Consider the following 25,224-nt stretch of genomic DNA (forward strand, 5'->3'; position numbering starts at 1 on the left):
AAGGGGTCCCGTGGAGAGGCAGAAGAGTCCCAGTGTGACCCACAGAGAAGGGCAGAGGGCAGCAAAGAAAGCAGCACCAAGTCACCATAGCAGTAGGTCCTCGCCTCCTCAACAAGAAGCAGGTTGTTGTTAGAGAGAGGCAGTGCTGAGATCAGCAATGGTAGGCCATGAAGACAGAGGGAGAAGAGACCATGATTGAGAACAGGAGCGGGAGGAAACAGCTGACCAGAGGCGGACAACTGTGATCATGATCGCTGCCACTGCCGGTAGCTTCTTTCTCCTATGGGCGATCTGATACAGCTGGAGGAGGGGAGACCTGAAAAAGCAGCATGGTATTGTATCATTGCCATAGCCCCACTCTTTGCCATGGTACTGCCGCTGCTGACGGAGCCATCACCACTTCTGCTGCTTCCTTCCTTGATTGACCTGGGATGACAGGATAAGTCTTGGGGTAAGCGCAGCCACGTTTTTTGAATTTAATTGAGTCAAACAGCAATGGAGGCCCTTGGGGAATGCCCTGAAATTATGATCTGAGCTAGACAGCAGTCCATTGATATCATTGATGACATCAGCTGGACCTACAATACCAGAGGGGGAGTTACTAAAAATGATAAAAACACAAAGGAATTAGAAAAAATGTAAATGAAATAAATATGGTGGTCAGGTGATCCTGGTCATCTGACTGACGCTACCTCCCATCCTCAAAAGTGTTCTTTTTAACATGAAAATGCCCCATAGAAGCTAAGTCAGTTTTGGGGTTAAAACCCATCTAAGGCACCAGAAAACCAGAGAGTCTTAGTGGTGGACAGCAGAAGGGCACCTAAGAACATTATTCCAATTATTAGGTACACCATCAGAAAAATAGTTATTTTAAATGAAAAATGATAATGTGTACAAAAAACTTTCAGATTCTGTTATGATTTGTAGAGGCATAAGGGAAGTTGTGGGGACCACATAAATAGTTTTGCTCTTAGGGAAAGTGTTTTCAACCTGCCTACATATGAGAATTATTGAAGATAATAGTAGTGCCTGAACACCCCTAAACTCAGTAGTCTATTCTAAGGCATCCCTGAAAACCTAGGACCACCATGGCAACCTAATGAGAGCAGAAGCTTTATGCTGGTTTTCCTTTCCTGGGCCCAAAAAGTTCATAGCACTGATAAAGACAGTAGTGGGAAAGTGAATGACTGACTGAATGAATGTGATAGATTATATTTCAAGAAGATAACTGGTCAAGGTAAGGTAAAGAGTAGGAAAGTGTTAATTGTTAAATCAGCTGAGTTGGGGAACAAGTATCAGCTTCTGAAAGGCTTTGGAGTAAGTGGAATCTGTGACCCAGCATCACAGAGGCCACAGAATAATACAAGTAAGAGAGGCAACATTTGTGAAGATGAGTCAAAGAACAGAATTTTATCCTTGATACAAAGTGTCCCTAATTCTTATAACAAGGAAACTGCTTCAAAGGAGATTAGTGTAATTTAGCAAGCAGTGGTTGCCACCTATATGGGAGAGTGTCTTCACTGTTTACTACGTCCAAGTGAGAGCTCTTGGACCAGCTAACACTGAAATAAAGGCACCACAGTATACATCACTGCAGGCAGTTGTAGTCTATCCAGCAATATCTTTAAAAAGAAGTGGCTGTCACTCAAGCCTCCCAAGTCACTCTGCATAGAGGAAATGTGTGAAAGATTAAGGGTGAAACAGTGACTCTCCGTCCTTGTCCTAAAGTAGGAAAATACGATAATCCTTTATTTTAAATACATAGTTACACAGTGTCACTAAGCCTTCAGAATCATACTTTATTAGGGAACACAACAATATCAGCTGGCAGAAGATCATCCATACAGGGAGCTAGACTCTTATTAATTTGTTAAAGTATAGGATAGTAGAAGAGGAAATATGTTGCCAAAGATAAAGCTCCTGTCAGCACTCCACATCCTCAAACCTCAGCAGCATGAACCAGGGCCATAGAAAATACTAAAGCTAAGAATGTGCACACACCATCGACTGAACAGCAGAGGGCACATTTAATAAAACCTACATACATACAAAAATAAAACAGCCAAAGAACAAGACAAAGAGGAACAGAGAACAAGAAAGAGAATACAAACACAACACAGACAAGGACAAACACAAAAGTAAATAAAAATACCTTACCCAAAGGCAGGCGTTAATTTCAGCCAGCACTGGGAAAGTGTACAGAAAAGCAGAAAAATGCTTTTCTGTACACCCTCCGACTTAATATCATAGCGATATTAAGTCGGAGGCCCCAAAAATAAAAAATTTAAAAAAAAAAGAAAAATCTGCCCACGGCCCACGGGTTGGAAGACGGATGCTCAATTAAGCCGGCGTCCGTTTTCCAAACCCGTGTCTGTCAGCGGGTTCGATAACCGATGCTGGTAAAATTGAGAATCAGCTGTCAAACCCATTGACAGTCGCAGCTTCTGTCAAAAAGGAGGCGCTAGGGATGCACTAGTGTCCCTAGTGCCTCCTTTTACTGTGGGCCCTCAGCATATTTTCTTTTACTGAATCGCGTGCCCAGGATAGTGGCCTGGGTGCGTGTCGGGAGAGCTGGCGCTCGTCGGCTCTCCCGCGGGTTTTTCTGTATCGGCCCGCTTAATAGGAGATCAGCTGCAGCATCCCACACTTCATCCTTAGGAGCTCCTCTAAAAAACGAATATTGCACAAAGACTCACTTTCTAAAAAGAGAGTTATTTATATCAAAAGATAGATTGTAGTTAGGAAAAGTTAAGAATAGAGGACTACTTATCTGTGTATTTTGCTTGTATTCTTGGACCAGTTCATTATCTGTCTTTAATGATAAGCTAAAAGAAATAGAAAAAATACATTGTTGGTAATTTTTTTAAAGAGTAGAATAAAATTGTTAGTTATCACTCAAAAAGGAGAGTGTATTCTTTATCCTAATTTTGCCTTCCCTTCATTCCCTGGGAAACAGTGCCGGGTGGCTTTTGTGCCTCTATCGCTTTGGGAGACCTGGTTGGTAGGGCATTGGACTGTCTGCTCTGTGGAATAACACAAGACCAGCTGCCATACAATAGATGACTACAAACAACAGCATTACCCTCAACCATAATGGAGATCCCCCCTCCATGGAGGTAATGATCTACATTATCAGCCTCACCCAACTTTGTCAACCTGGTTATCAAATATTTCACACCCCTAATTCATGGGCTGAGGAAGAAGATTGGTCATCATCGTTATGAACTCATTGACTCTCAAACTAGGGAGCTAATCTATGGAATGCCTCAGGGCCTGGATCTCTCCCTGATACTTTTCAGTATTTACATCTGTCATATTTATGACCACATTCAGTCTTTCAATGTTGAATGCTACATATTTACTGATGACATCTAATTGTGCATCAAAATGTGTCATACCAAGACTGGAGGGATCCATCTGCATTGGAAACCTCAACAATCATCTTACAGCAGTAGCCCAATAGATTAGCAACCACAAACTCAAGTTAAACCCCTTTAAGTCAGATCTCCTCTGGCTCAGCTGACAGGGTCATCTCCTACGATCATTGCCTTTCTTGTCGGGTACAGACGAAGGAAGAGGTATGAATCTCACATCCTGAAAGTGATAAGGACTTCTTTGAGGTACCTGTGACAGATCCACCAATTGTGCTGCTACCCCAGAAAACACAATCTGGCTACAGTCATACATGCAGTAATCACCTGCTGAATTGGCTACTGCAACTCCCTTGCTAATGGCCTCACACAAAACAGTATGAAGCATCTCTAGCTCCTTCCAGATATTGCTGCCAGAATTATTATAGGAGCCAGACTAACCAACCATAAAAAAACTATACTCTACCAACTTCACTGGCTTCAGTTGAAAGCAGGATAAATCAAAACACTGATTTATCTGTAAGTGTATGAAAAGCAAGCACCCAAATATGTTTCCTAACTTAGCTTTTCCTTCACATCCTCAAGAAATCTCTGGGTCTTTCCAATGGCACTTCTTTCCATTCCTCCTCTGGCCTATGCCAGATTGTCCTGCACTAAACTTCGTGCTTTCATCTGCTATGCACCAGACATTTGGAACAGGGTAACACTACCCTTGCAATTTGAACCTTGCTACTTTTCTTTTAAGAAGAAAGCCAAGGCACAGCTCTTCAGTTAAGCCTTCTCTACAGAGAATCCATTTCCCCTCTTCTAACTCCTTGCTCTGAATAAGGACTAAATATCATATACCTTGCACTCCCAAGGCTTTCCAACTGTAAATTTGAAATTCACTGTAAATTATCTTAATTGCAGTTTTGTCTGTCCCTAAATTGTATTGTAATTTGCCTAGAAGCTATAGTTGTTGTGCCCATCGGTTGCAGGCGGCTGCGACCTTTGCTGCTCACCTCCTTTCTCTATGCAGTTCCAAGTCTGGGGAGAATGGCAGCCTCCGCTTCCACACGCCGACCCTCATGGCGTGCCTGGGATGGCGTGGGCTCTCCCAGAAGCCATCTTATATCCGGGGTTACCGAAGACACACACACGCGCGCCTGCCCCCTTCTTGAACGCGTCATGGCGGGAACCTCGGGGGCGTCCTCACCGCATGACATCATCCGCTTACCATACTTAAGCTCAGCTGACTTCTTGCACTACAAGTTAGCAAGGATTCCTGTCCTGCTATTTCCACCACACTGGGACTCCGTCTCACTATCCTACTGGTTGACCTAGGTACCCGCTCCTCGAGGGCCTTGCCGCTCTTAGGGCTATCCGCTCCTTGGAGAGCCATTACTCTCTGCTTCTCTGTTCCAGTGAGTTCCTGCATCACCCTCAGACAACCCTTGCTGTTCTTGTTTGGACTTCTCGGTGCCTGATCCTTCATCTACTTCCACAGTACTGGCATGAGTACAGAACCTGTTCATCTACCTTTGTGGCACGGATCGCCGGGTTACCCCACCTGCGGGCCACTACTGGATCCCTCCAGTCTTGTACAGCTTTCCATCGGCTTCTGGCCTACCCAGCACTGCGGACCACTACTGGAGTTGCCAGCACAAGCTATGCCTAGAGAAGTTATTCATCGGACTACTCCACGCTGAGGATTCTACTCAGACTGACCAGCTGCAGGTCACCCTCTCGGGTACTGACTATTGATCCACTCCTCGGATCCTCATCAGCTGTATAAGAAAGTTATTTCCTTTGTTGTCCATCACTGCTGAGACCTTGCCTGTTGTGGTAAGGGCCCACAGGGCTCCTCCCTGTGGGCAGAGTCTTCACTCGCCACGACCCAAGGGCCCACTTCTAGTTCAAGGCACACAGAACGTAACAATAGTAAAATGTGGAATATCAAATACCTATAAATAATTAATAATGGAGGATAGTATTAAGGAGTCTACAAGTTTTAATTAGGAGATTCTTGAAGGTACATAAAAAAATATCCTTAAAGTTAATAGGGGACATTTGAATGTAAAGAGTTAGATACTGAGATATTCCAAAATGCCAGGATCTGAGAGGAGAGGTACAATCTTAATATGAAGTTTATAACTGTTGTTTATATGTTTGTTCTGGAGAATTGTGCAAAATCTGTTCAGGGATGTAGATAATTTGGGACTTGTTTCAACTCTCTCTCTCTATATATATATATATTTATTTAACCCCACTTATTTATATATATATAGTATGCATGCTAAAATAAGTGGGATTAAATAAATGGATGTTTACAAGAAAAAGAAGGAAAGATGCAGAAATGTTAAAATAAGTGGGATGGTGAGATTGGAAAGTAAATGAGTACAAGAGTGATGGGAAGGGATTAGATTTATTTGGTCTTCTTCCAATATAAAGAGGCCAATGTATTACAGTGCATTATCCTCATTCATTAACTCACATTAATTAGCTTGCACTAATGGCCCATGTTAATAACATGTATACGAGTTTTGCTTTCAATTACTAGCATTAAATATGTTAACAGATATTAAGACTTTTGTGTTAACAGGTCTGTGATCACTGTTGCACATTTTAACACTATTTTTCTATATGCTGTTAGGTCATAAGTTATTTTACATCTCATTGTTCATTAGAATAGGTTTTTACTTTTTATGTTAAAAATATCATGCACTAAATAACTTGCATTAATGTATGAAAAATATTTCTGATATAGATTTAAATTTGAACTTGTATCTGTACAAATTATATAAAATAAAGCTTACAAACAACAATGCTCTAGCACTCCTCCTGCGGCTGGAGCCATGGGAGGCACTTACCTTCGTGGCCTGGAGGCCGCAGAAGCTGGGTCTTTCCCGCGGCATGGAGCTGCCGCCGCTTCCTCTTAGGCGTGGCCCAGAGGCCACCAAAGCCAGGGCCTTTCCTTCAGCCCAGAGCCGCTCTCACTGGGACTCTCTCACAGCAGAGAGTGCCGCTGGGGCCTTTCTCCTCTTTTGCGGCCGGTGGGCTGCTTTGGAGCTCCTCTTCAGCAGCAGGGAGGCCGCTTCCAGTGTCAGGGCCTGCCTGCGGCCCAGCCTCTTCTCTCAGCATCGTCAGCGGCAGGACGCCGCTGTCCAGGGTGCTGCTTCCTGTTCCTGCTCCTCCTATGGGCAGGCCTGTGGCTCTCTTCCCTTCTTAAAGGTATAGCGCAGGCGCGGCCCTCCTGGCCCATCTGTGGGCTCCTCCCTGGGCATTGTCCTCCCTGTCCTACAAAAGGGCTCTGAGCTCACTTCATCTTTGCCTTGGCAAGGAGCTAGTCATCAGGGACTAGTCCTCCCTAGGACACCTCCGCTTCTTGGACTCCATTTCTCATCTTCCATATGTTCTTGATGTCTTCGTTCCACGTGTTCCTGAAGTCTCCGTTCCTTGGCTGCCCAAGTTTTCTGTTGATCCCGGATTTTAACCTTCCTCCACTGAGTCCTGCCTCAGTGCTCTGGCCAGAGTTCCATCTCTGGATTCCTGGCTCTGAGTCCCATCTCCAAGCTTCCTCCTTGAAATGTGTCCGGGTCTCAGGAGCTCCTTGCACTTGCCTCCGTCTCTTTAATTTCAAGTTCCAAGACCTTGTCTTTGTTCCAGTGTCTCCACATCCTGATGTCTTCATGTCCTGAAGTTCTTAGTTCAGAGGTTCCCTGTGGCTCCGCCATTCCATCCCAGCGTGGTCTGTGACCAGCCCGGCTGGGTTAAGTAAAGCGCGCTGCAGTCCAGTGATCTATGACCACCCCCACTGGGGTGAGTAGGGTGCTGGTGGTATTCCTCCATCTCACGGAGCCGAAGTTCCTCCTCATGTCCTCCCTGGTAGTACTCCCAGACTGATCTCATGGTACTGACCTCGGCTTGTTCACTGACCACGTCTCCTGGTAGTACCCCCGGACTGATCTCACGGTACTGACCACTGCTTCTCCATTGACCACATCTGACCTCTGCTTGCCTGACCATTTGTTTCCTCTTGGACACTCTCTCCTTGCCATCTCCAGTCCCAGACGAGGGACGTCTCTCTGCAAGGGCACACTCATCTTGTCCCACATTGGGGAGCACCCCCTAGCGTTCTGTCCCATCAGATTGCAACAATTACCTGTTGTTTAGACTTGTTCTCTTAAGCTAATTTGACTTTCAAAATCAGAACAAAAATTGGATACAAAAGGTTCTATAGGTACATTACTTGCTATGCAAAGAAATAGTGAATAAAAAGCTAGCAACACTGCCAAAAGATTTAACGCTCCCGTTGTGACCTACTTTCAATTGCTGAGAAGCGGAAGAAAGCTACTTCACACCAGTTAGTAAAGCCTTTAAAGTGCATAATAAATGTCTAATAAATATTTAGTACATTTAATTAAAAAAGTTTAGCTAATCATAAATGGATGAACTATAGCTTCCATACCACTTGGGAAGATATTTTAACCTGTATTGCAAAACTATGCAGACCATAAAACACAAGGAATGTTAACCTTCTCTGGAGTAAAATGGAATATCATCCATTATAAAACTTAAAATTGGAATATAAGGGGATTTATTATTCAGTCACATAATTTGTTTTGATTCTTCTGTAGGACATTTGTAACTTAAGTGAGTACCTTCACAGACATTAACGAATCAACAAAATATATTCTTCAGGTTTCCATTAGGGATGACTTAAAATTTAAAGGATTCTGCCAATAAAACCAGATTTTGAACACTGCTGCTATTTTTACATTTCCAGATTTTGGATTTCACATTTTTATTATTTCTTTGTTGCACGTTTGTGGTTTGTACTGTGCCCATCTCTCATCATGCTCGCAAAGCAATAGATCTTAGTTAACACTTTAGTCCTAGCTGTTAGACTGAGTCAAAAGACAAGAGAGAAGAAAAATAAGAGAGGGGACAAGGAAAGAACAGAAGGAATATTTTAAAAACATTCTTTGATGGCATATGTTAGTTATTAATACCAAGAATAACAATGCTATGGGACTCAAGCTCAGCTGACTACATACTCCCTATGTAGAGTATAAAGGCAAGTTTTTTTCTGTAGTGAGCAGAAACACTAAGATGTTTGTCTTCTGACCATAGTTGCATGTACTTTTTCCCATCTCAGTTTCTTTCCTATGATATGAGTAGGATCCCCTTATGTTGTAAGTTTTCCCATATGAATGACTATGGAATCCTGTGGAATGTGTTGGAACAGGTTGCAGCGTGATACCTTGCAGGGGTATGTGACATTTTCTTCTTTTTCAATTTCTATTAGAAGCTTATTTATTTTATTTATTTATTTGTTTACAATTTCTTATATGCTGTTATACACAGTCTTAAGTGGCGTACAGAAATACACACTAATAGACATCAATAAAGCAACAACAAACATAAGACAAAAAAAATACACATAGCCACAAATAAAAACCACAGCTGCATGTCAGCATAAACCAGTGCAAGCCCTTAAATAGCCAGGAGCACAGCAAAAACTATCAAACAATTTGGAAAGCAGCCTAAGAACTAAAAGCCAATTCAAATAATGGAGTTTTTATCTAGGAGCAGCGCTATTGTCAGTCATTTTGGCAGTCTTACACAACGGATGGATGGAATATCCAGCAGGCCTATTTATGAAAACCTTAGCTCTCGATCAGGATTATGAAGGCGTAGCATTGAGTTAATCAAAGATGGTGCAATTTATACTGTACACACCTGGAAAATGGGCAGCCAGTGAAGATTGATTGAACAGACAAAATGTGGGATCTCCTGCCCAGGCCTGAAATGAGTCATACAGCATAGCAACTGCCAGCAGACTGGTTACAGTTACAATAATCGAAAAAATTAAGGGCTCCACTATTTAACAATATTCTGAGTGGCCCAAAAATGGTTTCAAATGGCACAAGAGCCAAAGCTTGTTATATCTCACCTTGATAACCGCCTTGATGTGATTCTGCATTTGAAGATTCTTGTCAATTACCATTCCTAAGCTCCTAGCATGCAATATAATAAGTAATTCAATGTTTTCAAACAAACAAAATGAAGGCACGGTGACCTTATTTGATCTCTGCAGGACCATCATTTTTGTTTTGCTTAAGTTCAAAGCCTATTTGTTGTGAATTAGCCAATTTTTAACTGCCCAAACACAGGAGGTGACAGCGGCAGAGGTGGCTGATCAATATTACAAGATTGGGACAAAGAACTAAATGCCATCCACATATATCCGGTATCCCACACCAAGCCCATTCAAGAGCTTGCAAATTAGGTGTTAGACAGATGTTAAAAAGCATGGCTGACAAGACTGAGCTCTGGGGGACACAGGTTTCCAAGGCCTGCTATACAGAATGATTAACTACAACAACGATATGATGAGTTCTCTCACTTAGGGCCAGATTCACTAAGGCTTTTCTCCCGTTTTGTGTCTATGGGAAAAACCATTAGTGAATCAGGTACTTAGGTAGGAATGGAACCAATCTAGAAGCACTCCTGAAATTCCATAGTCTCGCAGGTGGTACAACAACAAGATCTCATGATTAATGGTGTCAAATACTGTGGAGATGTCTAAGAGAACCAGCCAAAACCTTGTCCACAGTCAAATCCCCAATGGAAAACATCACAACAAACATCTCTGTATTTAACCTCTTACAGAATCCAAATTGGAAAGGATCTAAAATTTGATGCTCTTGCAAAATTCATTAAGTTGCTTTAAAGGAGAGGCTTCAACAACCTTCACCAAGTAAGGCAGTGAAGATATTGGATGGGTGAAAATAAACTAAGTCAGAAGGATCTAGGCTAGACTTTAATCAAAAGCCACATACAGACCTGCTTTAAACTAGATGGCAAAAATGCCCTGTATCAGAGATAAGTTGTCAATATTCATAAGGGTTGGCACAATGGTATCTTTTGCCCCTTTTAAAATGGTGATATGGTACAGATTCAGCTGAAAAGAGGAAGATTTCATTTTGGAAATAATTTGTGTGATTTCCACATAAGGCATTCAAAATGACTTCACCTTACACAATGCTTTCCAATGAAACAAAAAAAAAAAACAACAATACTGAGAGTTAAAAAAGGTAGAGCAAATAGTGGAAACCTTTTTTTGAAAAATGGTGTAAAAAAATCCTCTCATTGTGCCTGATTTGAAGTATCTAAAGAAGAGGCCTCTGGTAAAATAGTCCATCCTTTCACTATTCTGAAAAGCTGCTGGTATTTAGGACCAGGCTTCTCAAATTAAGCTGCCAAAGACCTACTTAGCAGTGTATGCAATATTTGGGGTCCAGGAATCTGTCTGCTACTATGTACCTTGTTTCCCCCTCCCCCACACTCATTGGTGCCAGCAGTGCTACAGACAGCTCTCTCTACTACCTCCTCTATCCACACAATTTGAATAGTTCAGGAAAACCCATGTGTTTTATCCACAGAATTAGACTTTTATTTGTCAGATTTTGAAGGATTAGCATTTAGAAGAAAATAAACAGCACATGTCTCTAAATTCATTGATACTTAGCATCAGTTTATACTAAAAAAGATCTGCATCATTAATGGCTTGCAACGTGCCTGAGTATTAAAAAAGGTAACTAACTGGCTAGCCCCAACCAACTTTTATAGATTTTCTTCTGTTTACCTCCAGTTCAGTCTCTGACTGGAGACCTCGGGGACCGTCAAGATGGAAAGGCTTGCTTCCTTGGTCCTGGTAATGGTCGGGTTGAGGATGAATCTCTTAGCACTGGGGCTGTCTCTGGCTGGAGATCTCAGGGACTGTCTCAAGGGAAAGAGTTTGCTTCCTCAGTCCTGGTACTGGCTGGGCTGAAAAACTATCTCTCAGCTCTGAGGACAACTCTGGCTTCTTGGCAGGCAGTCAGGTATCAGGCAGGGCTTTCCTCTCTCCTGTCTCCCAGGACACTCCCGGTCCTCTCCCTCCTCGACACAGGAAGAGTACATGGATACCTCCACGTCATCAGGTGACTTCCTTTTTTCTTCTTTTTTTGTTGTTTGCCCTTTCTTATAACAGTCAGCAGATGAATATGCAGAAAATCCATGCAGCGGGCAGATGGGATCTTCTCTGCATTTCAGGTTGCTGCCCTCCCCTTTTTCTATGGGGGGGGAGGGGGGGAGACTCTAGACTGTGTCCCATTACATCTTAACCTGCGCTGTCTTGCCACATCAGCAATTTTCTTCCTTTCAGATGCTCCCTCCTCATCCATGGAGGTCACTGCTCCTGTCCTTGGACTGGCTGTGTTTTCTGCTCTGTGAGATTAAGTTGTTTTTGAGTTGCTTCCTTGGGTGTTTACCTTTTATTTAGATAGGAGCTTATAGTTAAAAAGCTGATCTTGATAAGCTCGGCAGCATTGTTTAGGCTGGTCAAAGTTCTTATCTTGTTTCTCTCTGCTGAACCAGAGCTTCTTCACTAGAACATACATGTCAGCTTCCATCTTTTAAACTCTGAGGCCCGTTCATATTTTCAATCAGGGGTAGAACATTTGGTATCTCCCTTATAGCAGCATCACCTTGAACTCTATACCTGTCTAACTGCACCTTCTAAGCAGATAGGGCATCCAAATCATGACAAATTCTCCAATGTATTCCATGATAGCTCCTGTTTAAACCACTTAACATTTCTTTATATGCACCTGAAAAGACTTAATAGGAGCAAGACTATCCAGAACATCTGTCACTAACAAATACCAGACTTTAATAGTTACAGAAATGTAATCGAGGTAACTGTCAGGTGCCGGTCTCTCATTAACAGGTCAGGATCAAAATATCTCCTTTTCTCAAGAGTCTTCACAGTAGGAGGGGAAATTAGATGACCCTTGGTCACAAGAGAAGTACATGCTTCTTCCTGACACATAACAACTTCAGCTTTAATAGTGACATCGACCTACAAATCATGGACACTGCCATGAGCACCAGAATGGCACCATAATATGGCAACATTTTTTTTATCACACAACTGGAAGAGACATTGTTTTCAAAAAACCTCAGACTAAACTCTTCAAATATTACTGGAATATTGATGACATTTTTATGATTTGGACAGAGGGAGGATAGACTCTAAAAACAGTTTTACAATTCCTTTAATGCATTTCATCTTTCAATCAGAATCAACATGGACTACTCCACAAAAGGAGTTAACTTTTTGGATACCCCAGTTTCTATCAATAATGGCTATCTGCAAACATCTGTATACAGGAAGCCCACTGACAGTTCCAGCTTCTACCTTTCAAATAGAAAAAAAATTCCATTATATACAGTAGAGATACAGAATATCATTGTATATGTTCTGATCCAATTGGCAGGGATGAACATCTCAAAGTTCTGATTGAATCCTTCAAACAAAAATGCTACAACTCCAAAATCATTTCCAAGAAGATTGTTTATACACATAAAACACCCAGGACAAATCTACTGCAATACAAAGAAAGGAAAACCAGAGTGGGTACTCCTCATTATTGCACACAACCCAGAGCTATAAAAAAAAAACAAAAACTAAGAAAAATCATAAAATACCTACAGCCTCTAATCCTGGAGGATGAAGAATTGAAAGAAATATTCCCTGTTCCTCCAGTTTTAGCCTTCAGATGACCACCTAACCTGAAGCAAAAATTAGTAAAAAGCAAGCTTCGAACAGAAATTCAGAAAGAATAAAATGGCACATACCCCTACAATGTACCACACTGTAAAATATGCCAACACATATCACAGGACTCCATAATGTAATGTGACTGCTTGCCCTGGGTCTGGCCCACTTAGGTAAAGTAGATGTGTTGCAAAGGTAGCCCCCCAAAGTTCACTCACTGACCCCCAAATTGCTGAAACTTCCTGAAACTGCTGCTGGTTGCAAATTAAAATAAATGGGAAGTAACAATGGATGTGTCTTGGGCAGTTGAAACCTGCAAGTGTAAGCACGTTTTCATCCAAATGGAAAGCTAAAAGGCGCCCCTCCCCCACTCATGCATTCATTAATATCCAAAGCGCAATAGTTAGATTTAGATTTTCCAGCCTGACCTTCCGACAATGTTAGAAGTTGTGGCAGGTCTCTCCATCAGTAAGGGAAGTAAACTTTGCTTATTTTATTGCATAAGCTTTATTATTACTGCTATTGTTTGCATTACTTTGTATCCCTTGCCTTGCATCTGCCTAATCAAATTCATAATAAAATACTACTACTATTTCCTGTAAGCAAACTGTGTACTGACTCAGGTGTGTGCGTGTGTGTGTGTGTGTGTGTGTGTGTGTGCGTGCATGTCCTGGTAAGTCCTAGCCATAGCAGCGGGTAAGCCCAGGTAGGTAAATCTGGACCACAATTAGGATAGCAGGTCCTGTTGAAGGAAGTGGCTGCAGAATACTGGTCTTGTGCATCCCTGCCCAAAATGGCTATTGATGAGCTGATCTGAATAAGGGTACAGTGAATCTCTTGTGGGGCATATCGGCCTGTGAAAGAATATTCCTGGTGGCAGCCAGAACACAGAAATTACTCTAACCTGGAACGCATGATTACCACATGGGAAAGAAACATTCTACATGAGGGGATCCTATTCATGCTTGTCCTCTAATGCAGGGTATGTTATTTAATGCAGAAAACTGAGGAATCTTGTTATATTGGTGAGACAGGCCAAACAATATTAAAAGCAGCAAGAGCCAATTCACACAGACATAAAATGAAACACCGCAGGGAAAAACCAGTTGATATCTCCGTAAGGGAGCACTTTTTGGAACCAGGCCTCTTCATCAGTAACCTTATGATAAGCATAATCAAAGGACAATTTGAAACAATCCAGGAACTCAAGACTTTTGAAGTTAAAATGATTTCACACTTTGAGGTTATTATTCAGAAAGCCAGTGAGCGGCAAGTTATCTGGCTGAAGTTAGTTAGCTAACTTGTCCCGGATATTCAGTGGGATAAATGTGACCAGTTACCAGGCACAAAAGTTACCTAGCCTTGTGTGGCTGGATAACCAGCTATTCACTGGATATCTTCAAAAGATATCTGGTTAAATAGTGCTCCGATAGAAAAAAAATTTAACTGCGGGCCTCCCAGCCAGATCCTCACACCCCACCTCAAATTTAACAAACCCCTACTGGATGAGATCTTCCCCAAACCCCTTCTAACAAAAGTCTCAGTGCCAGCCCTCCAGTCCTCCCCCTTCCCTCCCTGGGGAAAAAAAAAAATAATGCTACCTCCTCCCACTCACATTACCATCCCCTGTCAAGCCCTCCCATCCACATTCAGGCCAATATAGCACAGTGCGCTCTGGCGGAGCGCACTGTTAACCCGCGTTTGGACGCGAGTTTTCAACGCACTAGCTTTACCGGTAATAGCGCATCAAAAACGCGTGTCCAACCCCCCCCCCCCCCCCCGAAACTAATAGTGCCCGCAACATGCAAATGCATGTTGATGGCCCTATTAGTTATTCCCGCGCGATATAGAAAGTAAAATGTGCAGCCAAGCCGCACATTTTACTTTCAGAAATTAGCGCCTACCCAAAGGCTGGCGTTAATTTCTGCCAGCACCGGGAAAGTGCACAGAAAAGCAGTAAAAACTGCTTTTCTGTACACCCTCTGACTTAATATTATGGCAATATTAAGTCAGAGGCCCCAAAAGTTAAAAATAATTTTTAAAAAATGTAAAATTGGCCCACGGCTTGAAAACTGGACGCTCAATTTTGCCGGCATCTGGTTTCCGAACCCGTGGCTGTCAGCGGGTTTGAGAACCGACGCCGGCAAAATTGAGCGTCGGCTGTCAAACTCACTGACAGCCGCCGCTCCTGTCAAAAAAGAAGGCACTAGGGACGCGCTAGTGTCCCTAGTGCCTCTTTTTGCCACGGGCCCTAATTTGAATATTTTTTTTTAGTGAATCGCGTGCTCAGGAGAGTGGCCTGTGCGCTCTCCTGCGAACTTTACTGTATCAGCCTGTCAGTACACTAAAACAGCCCCTTATGCTGTGATCCCGGATGCTTTCAGAGTAGCTCTGAACAGTAGGGATGTGAATCGGGCTTCGGACGATTGAAAATATCGTCGATATTTTCAAAATCGTCAGAAATCGGAGGCTCCCCCAAAACGATAGGAAAACCCCACGATATTGATCGTGGGGGTTCCCTTATCATTTTGGGGGAGGGCGGGAAAAACGGCACACAAAAATAACCCCTAAACCCACCCGACCCTTTAAAAGTAACCCCTTAGCTTCCTCCACCCTCCCGACCCCCCAAAAAACATTTTACAGGCACCTGGTGGTCCAGTGGGGGTCCTGGGAGCGATCTCCCGCTCCGGGCTGTCCTCCCGCTCCCGGGCCGTCGGCTGCAACTAATCAAAATGGCGCCGATGGCCCTTTGCCTTTACCATGTGACAGGGTATCCGTGCCATTGGCCGGATCCTGTCACATGGTAGGAGCACTGGATGGCTGGCGCCATCTTGTGCTCCTACCATGTGACAGGGGCTGACCAATGGCACCGGTAGCCCCTGTGAGATAGTAAGGGCAAAGGCTATCGGCGCCATTTTGAATACTTGCAGCCGATGGTCCGAGTGCAGGAAGTTGCTCCCGGACCCTCGCTGGACCATCAGGGCTTTTGGCAAGTCTTGGGGGATCCTCCTGACTCCCACAAGAGTTGCCAAAAGTCCAGCGGGGGTCCGGGAGCGACCTCCTGCACTCGGACCATTGGCTGCAAGTATTCAAAATGGCGCCGATAGCTGTTATATCATGACTTATTGGGAGGGATTGGGAAATAGCAGATACACTGTGGCTGCAACGCTGCTTGTGTTTTGCGTTTTGTTACTTTTGTAGTGAGGCAGTTCTCCAGTTAAGTTAGCACTGCTTTTTTTGCTGACCAGAATTAGCCGGAGAACTTACCCGGCTAGCGCGATATTCAGCGCTATCTTCCCCGGAGAATGCCCTCATCCTGCTCCTTTTTTTATCTGGCTAAGTTTTAGCTGTGCAATGACTTGAACGGCTAAGGCACAACTATACAACTTAGAGGGATAATCAAAGCACGGGGTTTGCCCAGCTAGGTCTTGAACATAGCCAGATAAGCCCTTTTGAATACTGACCTCTCTATGTTTAGGGACCTTTGTTTTCAATTTTTATTTTGTTTTGCCTGGGAATTTCAATGTTATAACCAAAAAAAAAAAAAAATCAAAGGAAAATCTACTTTACACTGATTTTTCTCCTTTTTGTTATAATAAAGTCATTTTTCCATTCACCTTTTTTGTTATAACAATAAAATTCCCAGGCAAAATAAAATAAACCTGAAAATGAAGGTATGAAGGTCCCTACCTATCTTGTACCTAGATGAGATCACCTTTGACCACCTTATGCCATAGCACCAAAGTCAGAAAAAAAAACCAACTGAATTCCTGTCTCGAATACTCTGTATTCTAATCCTTATATTCTCACTGCCAGCTTTGTTCAGTCTGACATACACTCCACAAGCACACTAAGTCCACCTGATTCTCTGTAGAATACAACAGGGAGCTGTTTGTATGATGGGTGAGTTAGTAAACAATAGAAGCATTTAATTCACTGCCACTACTAAGAAACACTTTCAAACTTTCCTCCTTAATAGATAAGAAATACTTCTCAGCCTTGCTTGCTCTGCAGACAATACATCTTTTATTAACAATGGAATTAAGTAACCAGACTTAGTGCCACTGTTTTGTAGATGTAGTGGAAACTTTGTAGTTACAGAATACAGGATCTATTTTGATAGACTAGTACATGTTCAATGTTTTTTTCTTATACCTAAAACTGATTGATTGAATACCATTTTGGTATTGACACAGTGACTCAACAGAAGTGGTATGCAGTTCCATGGAGAACACTTTGGGGCCGATGCAATATTATTCACGGAAAGCGGGTGCTGACTTTTCAGCATCCACTTTCTTAATGCACGCATGGTGCCCGCAAGGGGGGCACCATGCAATATGCAAATTAGGGGGTCGTGCTAGCAAAGAGGCGCTATGGTCGCTAGTACGACCTTAGCGCCTACTTGCTAACATGACACCGCGGTTACTGGCGGTCTTCCGGTTATGCACACCAACGCCGATAAACTCGGCATCGGTTTTCATAACTGCTTGGGGTGGGTATTTTTGAGCTTTGTTTTCCTTCGTTTTCCCACGTCTTCTCACTCGTTTTTTGGGCCCGTTTCATTTTTCCCCGCTTAGATTTTTGTTCATTTTTCCAAAAAAACTAACCGAGGAAAAACGAACTTTACTCTGAAGCGTCCGACTCAAAAAATGACACGGTAGAAAAAAATGAAGCTCATCTCTAAAAAATATTACTCATTCACTCCAAATGCTAAAAAATAAATGAGCATCTGAAATGCACATTTATTGCTTAGCTATTAACGCCTGCCTGGAGCAGGCGTTAATAGCTAAGTGCACTGAAAAAAAGTATAGAAAAGCAGAAAAAACTGCTTTTCTGTACTTTTTTAAAAGTAAAAAAAAAGAACAAAAAATCTCTGCTGGCCGCTTTGAAGACCAATGCCAATATGCTCCTGAAACTAACCACATGTCAAGTGGAATACTTGAACTTACCAATTTCCTCCCCTGAAATTCTGAAAGCCATAGCGTTCTTGCGTCCGTTGGTCTCAGACGGCTTTGACCTTTGTGCCTCACCTTTCTCTCTGCTCTCCCTGCTAGCCTAGGGAAGATGGCTACCGCTGCGTCTGCATGCCGCTCTCTCCGGCGTCCCTGGAAAGGCTATGGCAAGGCAATCCGCCATGCTTCTCCTGAGGGCCTCCTAGGGTAAGCGCGGGCACGCCACCTACGTCTTTATCCACGTCATGGCGGGAACCTCGGGGACGTCCCCCTTGAGTGATGTCACGCCATCCGGGTATTTAGCCTGCCCTTTGTTTGCTAACAAATCGAGTTAGCAAGGATTGGACTTGTCCAGTCTGAGCTACTCTGCCGCTTCCGTGCTGATGCTGGAAGCTCTCTCTGCCCTTCGGGGTATTTCTCTAACCTGGGTACCTGCTCCTCGGGGGCCTTTTGCTTTCTTTCAGGTGCCTATCTGGGATGAGGTACTCGCTCCTTGAGGGCCTGTTCTCCCTGGCTCGGTGCCTGTATTCAACTACTTGTGCCTGCTGGGATCTCCATCTATACAGCTACCATCTTAGTGAGTAAACTAACGTTGTCAGTCTGTCTCAGCTACAGCTCAGCACTAGGAACCTGCATCTGGAACTCCCTATACTATCATTGTGAGACGGGTCTCCTCTGCCGAGGGCCCCTGGACCGCTTCCACTGGATCACCTCACTACTGCCACCTCTGGTAGTACCATTCAGCTGTATAATAAAAGACAAATCTCTGTGTTTGCATGTCTCAAGTCTAGCCTAGTACTGTGGTTCCTCACGGGGCTCCTCCCTGTGGGAGTGGCCATCACCACAGTACACAAGAATCCACTCAAACACATCAAAACCATAACAAGCGTCCAGCAAACCAGAAAAATCACCAGGCCCAGATGGATTCTCCTACAATTATTATAAAATCTTGAAAGAACATATGGTAGCGGATATGGGGTCCTTCTTTAGGCATGCCCTAGAAATTGGTAAACTTCCCAGCAATTTCAATAAAGCTTATATATCGGTGCTGGCTAAACCAGGTAAGGATCCCAGCCTCCCACCTTCTTATCGCCCAATCTCTCTATTAAATTGCGACCTCAAACTTTTCGCCACTGTATTAGCAAACCGACTGGGAGCGGTGTTCCCTTCAATAAGTATGCAAGAGCAGGTGGGATTTGTAAAGGGACGGTCCACCTGTGCTCACATGATAAAATTAATATCAGCCATTACATATTGCAAAACTAAAAATGTACCCTCTCTAGCTATAAGATTTGATTCAGAAAAAGCTTTTGACCGGGTGTCCTGATCCTACCTATTCTCAGTGTTGAAGAGATATGGGTTAAAGGGCGACATAATTACCTATATCGCTCTATAATATACCAAATCCATGTCACACATTTTAGCAAATGGAGAAAGGTCCCTAGCTTTTACACCGCAGAGAGGAGTGAGGCAGGGATGCCCGTTGTCTCCCTTATTATACATACTTACGATTGACCCACTCCTGCGAAAAATTGAATCGGACAGAGAAATCTTGGGTTTGGAGGAGGGAACCGCATCATTTTGCACCATGGCCTTCGCAGACAATGTCTTAATCTTCCTCACGAACCCCAAGCATTCCCTACTTAAAGTACTTAATCACCAAGAGGAATTCGAGCTTTCTCTGGACTAAAAATAAACCGGGCAAGTCTGAGGCCAGGGAAATTTACGGTAACTTAAAGGACACTTGGGGCCCTCAGTTCCCACTAAAATGGGCTGAGGACAGACTTAAATACCTGGGAGTACAAATCCCTAAGGACCCAGACAAGCTATACCAACTACATGTCTCTCCCTTAATAAAAAAAATGAAGGACCACCTTACAAATTGGAACCCCCTGTCCCTGTCAGTTGTCAGCCAGATCAACCTGATCAAGATGATGGAAGTCCCAAGGTGGATCTACCTATTACAAATGCTCCCCATTTGGTTAAATAAAGAGGACCTACAAAGGATACACAGAGCTTTTCGGACTTTCTTATGGAAAGGACGGAAACCTAGACTAGCTCTGGGAAATCTCAGGAAGCCTTTGTCAGAGGGAGGCTTGAGTTGCCCAGACAAACAATGGCACAATTTGGTCTGTATGATGAGGCATCTTTGAGACTGGTTTCAAGGAAGCTCTCATTTTTCCCCTACTCATTATTTGGAACAATGGATGCAGGTTACTTGCTACCCACATTAGTACAAGTCAAAGACCATCACATCCCCAGCCCCCTATCAAATCACATTATCCTACTGTCTTGTCACCGAGCATGGACTTATCTCTGTAAACTATTCCATTTACCATATCTCACTTCTCCACTGGTCCACATCTATGACAACCCTAGGTTCCAACCAGGTAAAGAAAACCGGATCTTTAGAGACTGGGCCCATAAAGGTTTGACCTGCATTGATCAATTAATGGCCCCAGATTCTGGTATAATACATAGTGTTCAGGACTTACAAAAGTCCTATAATGTACCACATTCAGACTTCTACGCCTATCTGCAGATAAGACAGTATATCCATACAAAGAAGCTTGACCATTGCCCAAGGGCAGGGCTGAATCAGCTTGCGGAGCTTTTTTCTGGATAAAAAACAGGAAAAATTCACCTGTTGTAAATTTACCAAATTGTTGTTACTACTTCAACCATCCTCCCCCTTTATGGAATGGTCATGGAAGTGGGCAAAATACTCTAGTATGCATCTAACTCCCAAGGATAGGAAATTCTGTTTTGATCAAGCACATGCATCATTTGATAATATTGTAATGCGAGAAGTACAGTACAAATTCTTATGGCAACTATACTGCTCACAGGCTCAGACCTATCAAGCTCAAATCCATTCATTCCCAAATTGTCGGAAGTGTATGAACGAGCCCAATGATTATATACATGGGTTTCAGTCCTGTCCCGTAATTAAACAATTTTGGATTCAAATACTGGACCATTGTTCCCAAGTTCTACAAAGGACCTTCTCGGATGACCCCAGACTCTGGCTGTTTGGGTTACAGGATTCTGGTTCTGAGGTAGACGACCGCTATCATATGGCCCTGATCCTCAGAGCTAGTGTGGTTGCCAAACAAATTATTTTAACTGTCTGGATTTCAGCAGACCCTCCTTCTTTTGAGTTGTGGCTGAACAGAATGTTGAATTTAATAACTCACGAGTCTCCAACTACACGTACTTCATCCTCAAAGAGATGAGCCGAGCTACAGAAAATTTGGACTCCATATCTTTTACAACAGTCTTCGAATTTCCAGCAGCAAATCTCCTCTCTGATGGGTGAACAGGATTAACAGCAAAGGACCACGACTTTTTGCCCTCTTGATGCATTTCTTTGGAAATTGTGCACCCCATTGCTAAAATCAGTAAAGTAGCAGTCACTGGGGAGGGGGGGGGGGGGGCACACCGACCATTATACCTACACAGGACAGCAGTTACCTTCACAATACAGATGCTGTGCTATCTGTCTCATTGCTAATAATGGACTGTGGACTGTTTAAGTATGTTTAAGAATGTTTACGATGATGAAGTCTCATTTTCTAAGCATTTAAGCTGTTGTCTCAGATTCAGCTGACTGATTTGACTATGACTTTTCTCTGTAACCAATTGTGTTCTTGTACAACTCCTGTGTAGATCTCACAGAATGTGCAGATGTGTGTAAGTGTACAACAAGTTACAATAAAATCTTTATAAATAAAAAAAAAAACAAATCAGAGAGAATTCTTTTTCACTCAAAGCACCATTAAGCTCTGGAATTCATTTGCCAGAGGATGTGATTAAGGAAGCTAGTATAGCTGGGTTTCCACATGGGTTGGATATGTTCCTGGAGGAGAAGACCATAAACTGATATTAATCAATAGATAATAGCCACTGATTGTTGCTGGCATTAGTAGCATGGGATTTATTTAATGTTTGGGTAATTGCCAGGTACTTGTAACTTGGATTGGGTGCTGTTGGAGACAGGATGCTGGGCTTGATGGACCCTTGATCTATCTCAATATGGCATATCTTTATCTTATGTTTTTATATTCTTATTAATTAGGCAAGAATCCAAGGACTGAAAGGTATCCTGCAAGTGTAGTCTGGTATTTACAAAACTATACTATCCCATTTTTAAACTGTAGTAGACATGTAAGTTCCCTCTACCACCAGATACCAAAGAGCAAATCTACAAGGGGACCTTTCCAGAGAGACAGATAGAAAGACTGCCATCTGGGGACAAACATTTCACAATGGAATGTTTAGAGTGGCAGAGTGGACATGTATGAGACCACCAAGTACAGGAGCCATCCCATTCTTATTATGTCCCTCAAAGGGCTCCTCATTTTATTTATTTATTTATTTATTTATTTATTTATTTAAATAATTTATATACCGGAGGTTCCTGTATAATATACATATCACCCCGGTTTACAAAGAACAGTAACAATCGCTACATTTTCCCCAAAAATACTCAGAACAGCCAAAAGTATTCCTGAAGTTAAGCTTTCTCTACATTTACTTGTCAGATTGAGTAATTTGGTGGTTCAGTTAAGCATAGTATTGAGAACGTGAGATTTGGGTTAGTGGAAAACACAAAGTGATAGAATATATTAGACTATTACACGAGAAGAGTATGTGCAAAACCTTTCTTTCTATATCAAACTAGTGCATGAGCAGTATCAGAAAGGTGGAATTTCAGCAGGTACCAACATCTTGAATGAGTTATCCCAACTTCTTTCTTATGGAGAAGCTGTCCACCCTTCATGTCATTTCCCTGTAGCTCTATATCAGGTCCTTCAAGACTGGAAACCCATAATATTTGGGCCACAGCCCCAGGGCATCCACTGTTCTTATCATAATTTGTCTGTCTTTCACAAAAGAACCTGAAAGAACACTTCTATCTCTCCAGTCTATCTTCCAGCCCTCCAGCATCTTTCTTATTGTTGTAAAGATATTGCATGATATCCATCACTTGGGTGTGCAGTACAGACCACCTGTACCTTGCTGCTTGGTTCCCACTAGAGCTGCTGCCTGCCCGCAAAGTGCCACCAGAAAGAGGTAGGCATGCATAGCATTCTGCTTGCTACAAATGCCGCTGGAGGAATGTGCGCTAGTCCCCTCTGTCTTGACCATGCACATGCATGAAACTTTGGTACTGACTGTGCAGAGTGGGGATAATCTGCTTATTGAATGTAGTCCTGAAAGGCACTTTATAATTGGGAACTATGACCTGCAGAAGACAAAGAAAGCCCAGGTTCTCCATAATCTGTAGGGGCTGGTAATCCAAAGTAATTCTTTCCCTGATACATACTGATACTACTATTGACACTGTCTGTCTCTTGCTCCAGGACAATGCTAACCAACACTAGCCAATCTACTCTATGATGGTTTGCTGCTGCTACATGGCTGGGAACTGCTGGCTTGCCACTTGCCTTGTGGAAGAGACTGTTGAATCAGCTTGGGAAAAGTCTTTCCATTTTCTATGATTTTGCTGCTGCTTCTGCTTTGATTGAAGGGTCCATAGACTAGTGTTGGTACCCTCCCCTGATGCCATTGCTAGTAGATAGAGTTTTGTAAATGATGCTGCATTCTAGCCTTTGTAAGGTATCCCAGTATGTTCTCACAATTGATAACCTTACTTCAGTGAATGCAGGTGGGAAAACAGGTTATCCCTCGTTTAAAGTGCCTTCACATTTTGGTATATCCTCTCCTCTCCCTCTCTAGATCCTTGAGGGGTGCTGTTGCCAATTAATGGGTTGAGGACGGACTCTCTGACTGCACTGCTTGCTCTTCCTGGGGGATGGAGATGGGGGGTTCCCTCAGACTTATCAGTGTCATCTGGCTCCTCCATTTCTTCGTTGGAGACTAAGATGCTATTGACTAGAAGCTCCACATATTCTTTAGTAGGGCTGTGCAATCATTTAGGATGAATTAGGCAATTTCAACAAAATAGCCTAATTTGTCCTGGTTCGGGGAACCCGAAAACCAAACCAAATTTTTCTGAAATTTCGGGAAAATTTGGTTTTCAGGTTAGTGTACACTAACTCCCATTAGTGCACACTAACATTAAAATGTTAGCGCACACTAACAGGAGTAAGCACGCACTAATGGGGAATTAGAGTGCACTAACCCAAAATTCAGGTCCCCCGAATTACAAAGGCCTGAATTGTGGTAAATATGAAAATTCCCAGGACGGGCTGAAAACATCTTTACTCTTTAGCTACCAGCTGTTCTATATTCTTTAATTTAGCAAATCCAGCACAGGGTTCTTCATCAGAATCAGTTTTTGTAAATACTGTCTCCATTGTCTGAGAAACAGTACTCATAGAAGAGCACAGTGGGGGTTTTTTTTAATGCTGCAGTTCTACTGCCTCGCCCTTGCCCTGCTCATGCCAGCCTCAATGTTTTTGCTGCTTTTTGGCCCTGCTGCAAAGCAAGAGATCTAGGAGCAGGTAACAGTGGCACATGCTCTCCCAATTTTAACTCTTTAGCTTGTGCCTTCCACTCCTGGTTTTCTGTGACTTAAAAAAATCTCATTTTAGCTTAGGGGCAGGAGACCCTTTTTTTCTCAACTCTAGTACTTCTAGTTCTACTCTAACACTAAATGTCACACACACACAAACAAGTCAACAGACTGATTGCACTGCAGTGCTTATCATGCAGAGTTAGCAGCTAGGCAGTGGCACAAACTAGTTGTTGGCTGCCTATGCCTATGTGCAATAGGACAGCCACCCAGTAATCCTCACAGAGTATAGAAAAATGTCTTTCTCATATACACATTATATGCATGCCGCTAACTGCTTTTGTATACACACAAAAACTCTCAGGGAAGAAATAAACAAAGATAAGGGCTCTGGTTGTTCTTTTTTTTACTGCAATCTCTGTAGCTAATAATAGTTGTAGATTAAAAGACTGGATTACTCTGCACTGGAGAGAGACAGTGAAACACTAAAAATCACCCCTGTTCACTGCTTCTCTCCATTATCCTTATACATAAGAAAGAAAGAAAGTGCCATACTGGGTCAGACCAAGGGTCCATCAAGCCCAGCATCCTGTTTCCAACAGTGGCCAATCCAGGCCATAAGAACCTGGCAAGTACCCAAAAACTAAGTCTATTCCATGTTACCATTGCTAATGGCAGTGGCTATTCTCTAAGGGGTAGATTTTATAAATGTACGCATGGGCATACTTTTGTTCGTGCACCATGCGCGAACAAAAGTATGCTGGATTTTATAAGATACATCATTATGAGAACTGTCTACACTATCCTAATTTGTACAGAACCAATGTTCATATT

The sequence above is a fragment of the Rhinatrema bivittatum genome, chromosome 2, assembly GCF_901001135.1.
Source record: "Rhinatrema bivittatum chromosome 2, aRhiBiv1.1, whole genome shotgun sequence".
In the NCBI taxonomy this organism is placed as follows: Eukaryota; Metazoa; Chordata; class Amphibia; order Gymnophiona; family Rhinatrematidae; genus Rhinatrema; species Rhinatrema bivittatum.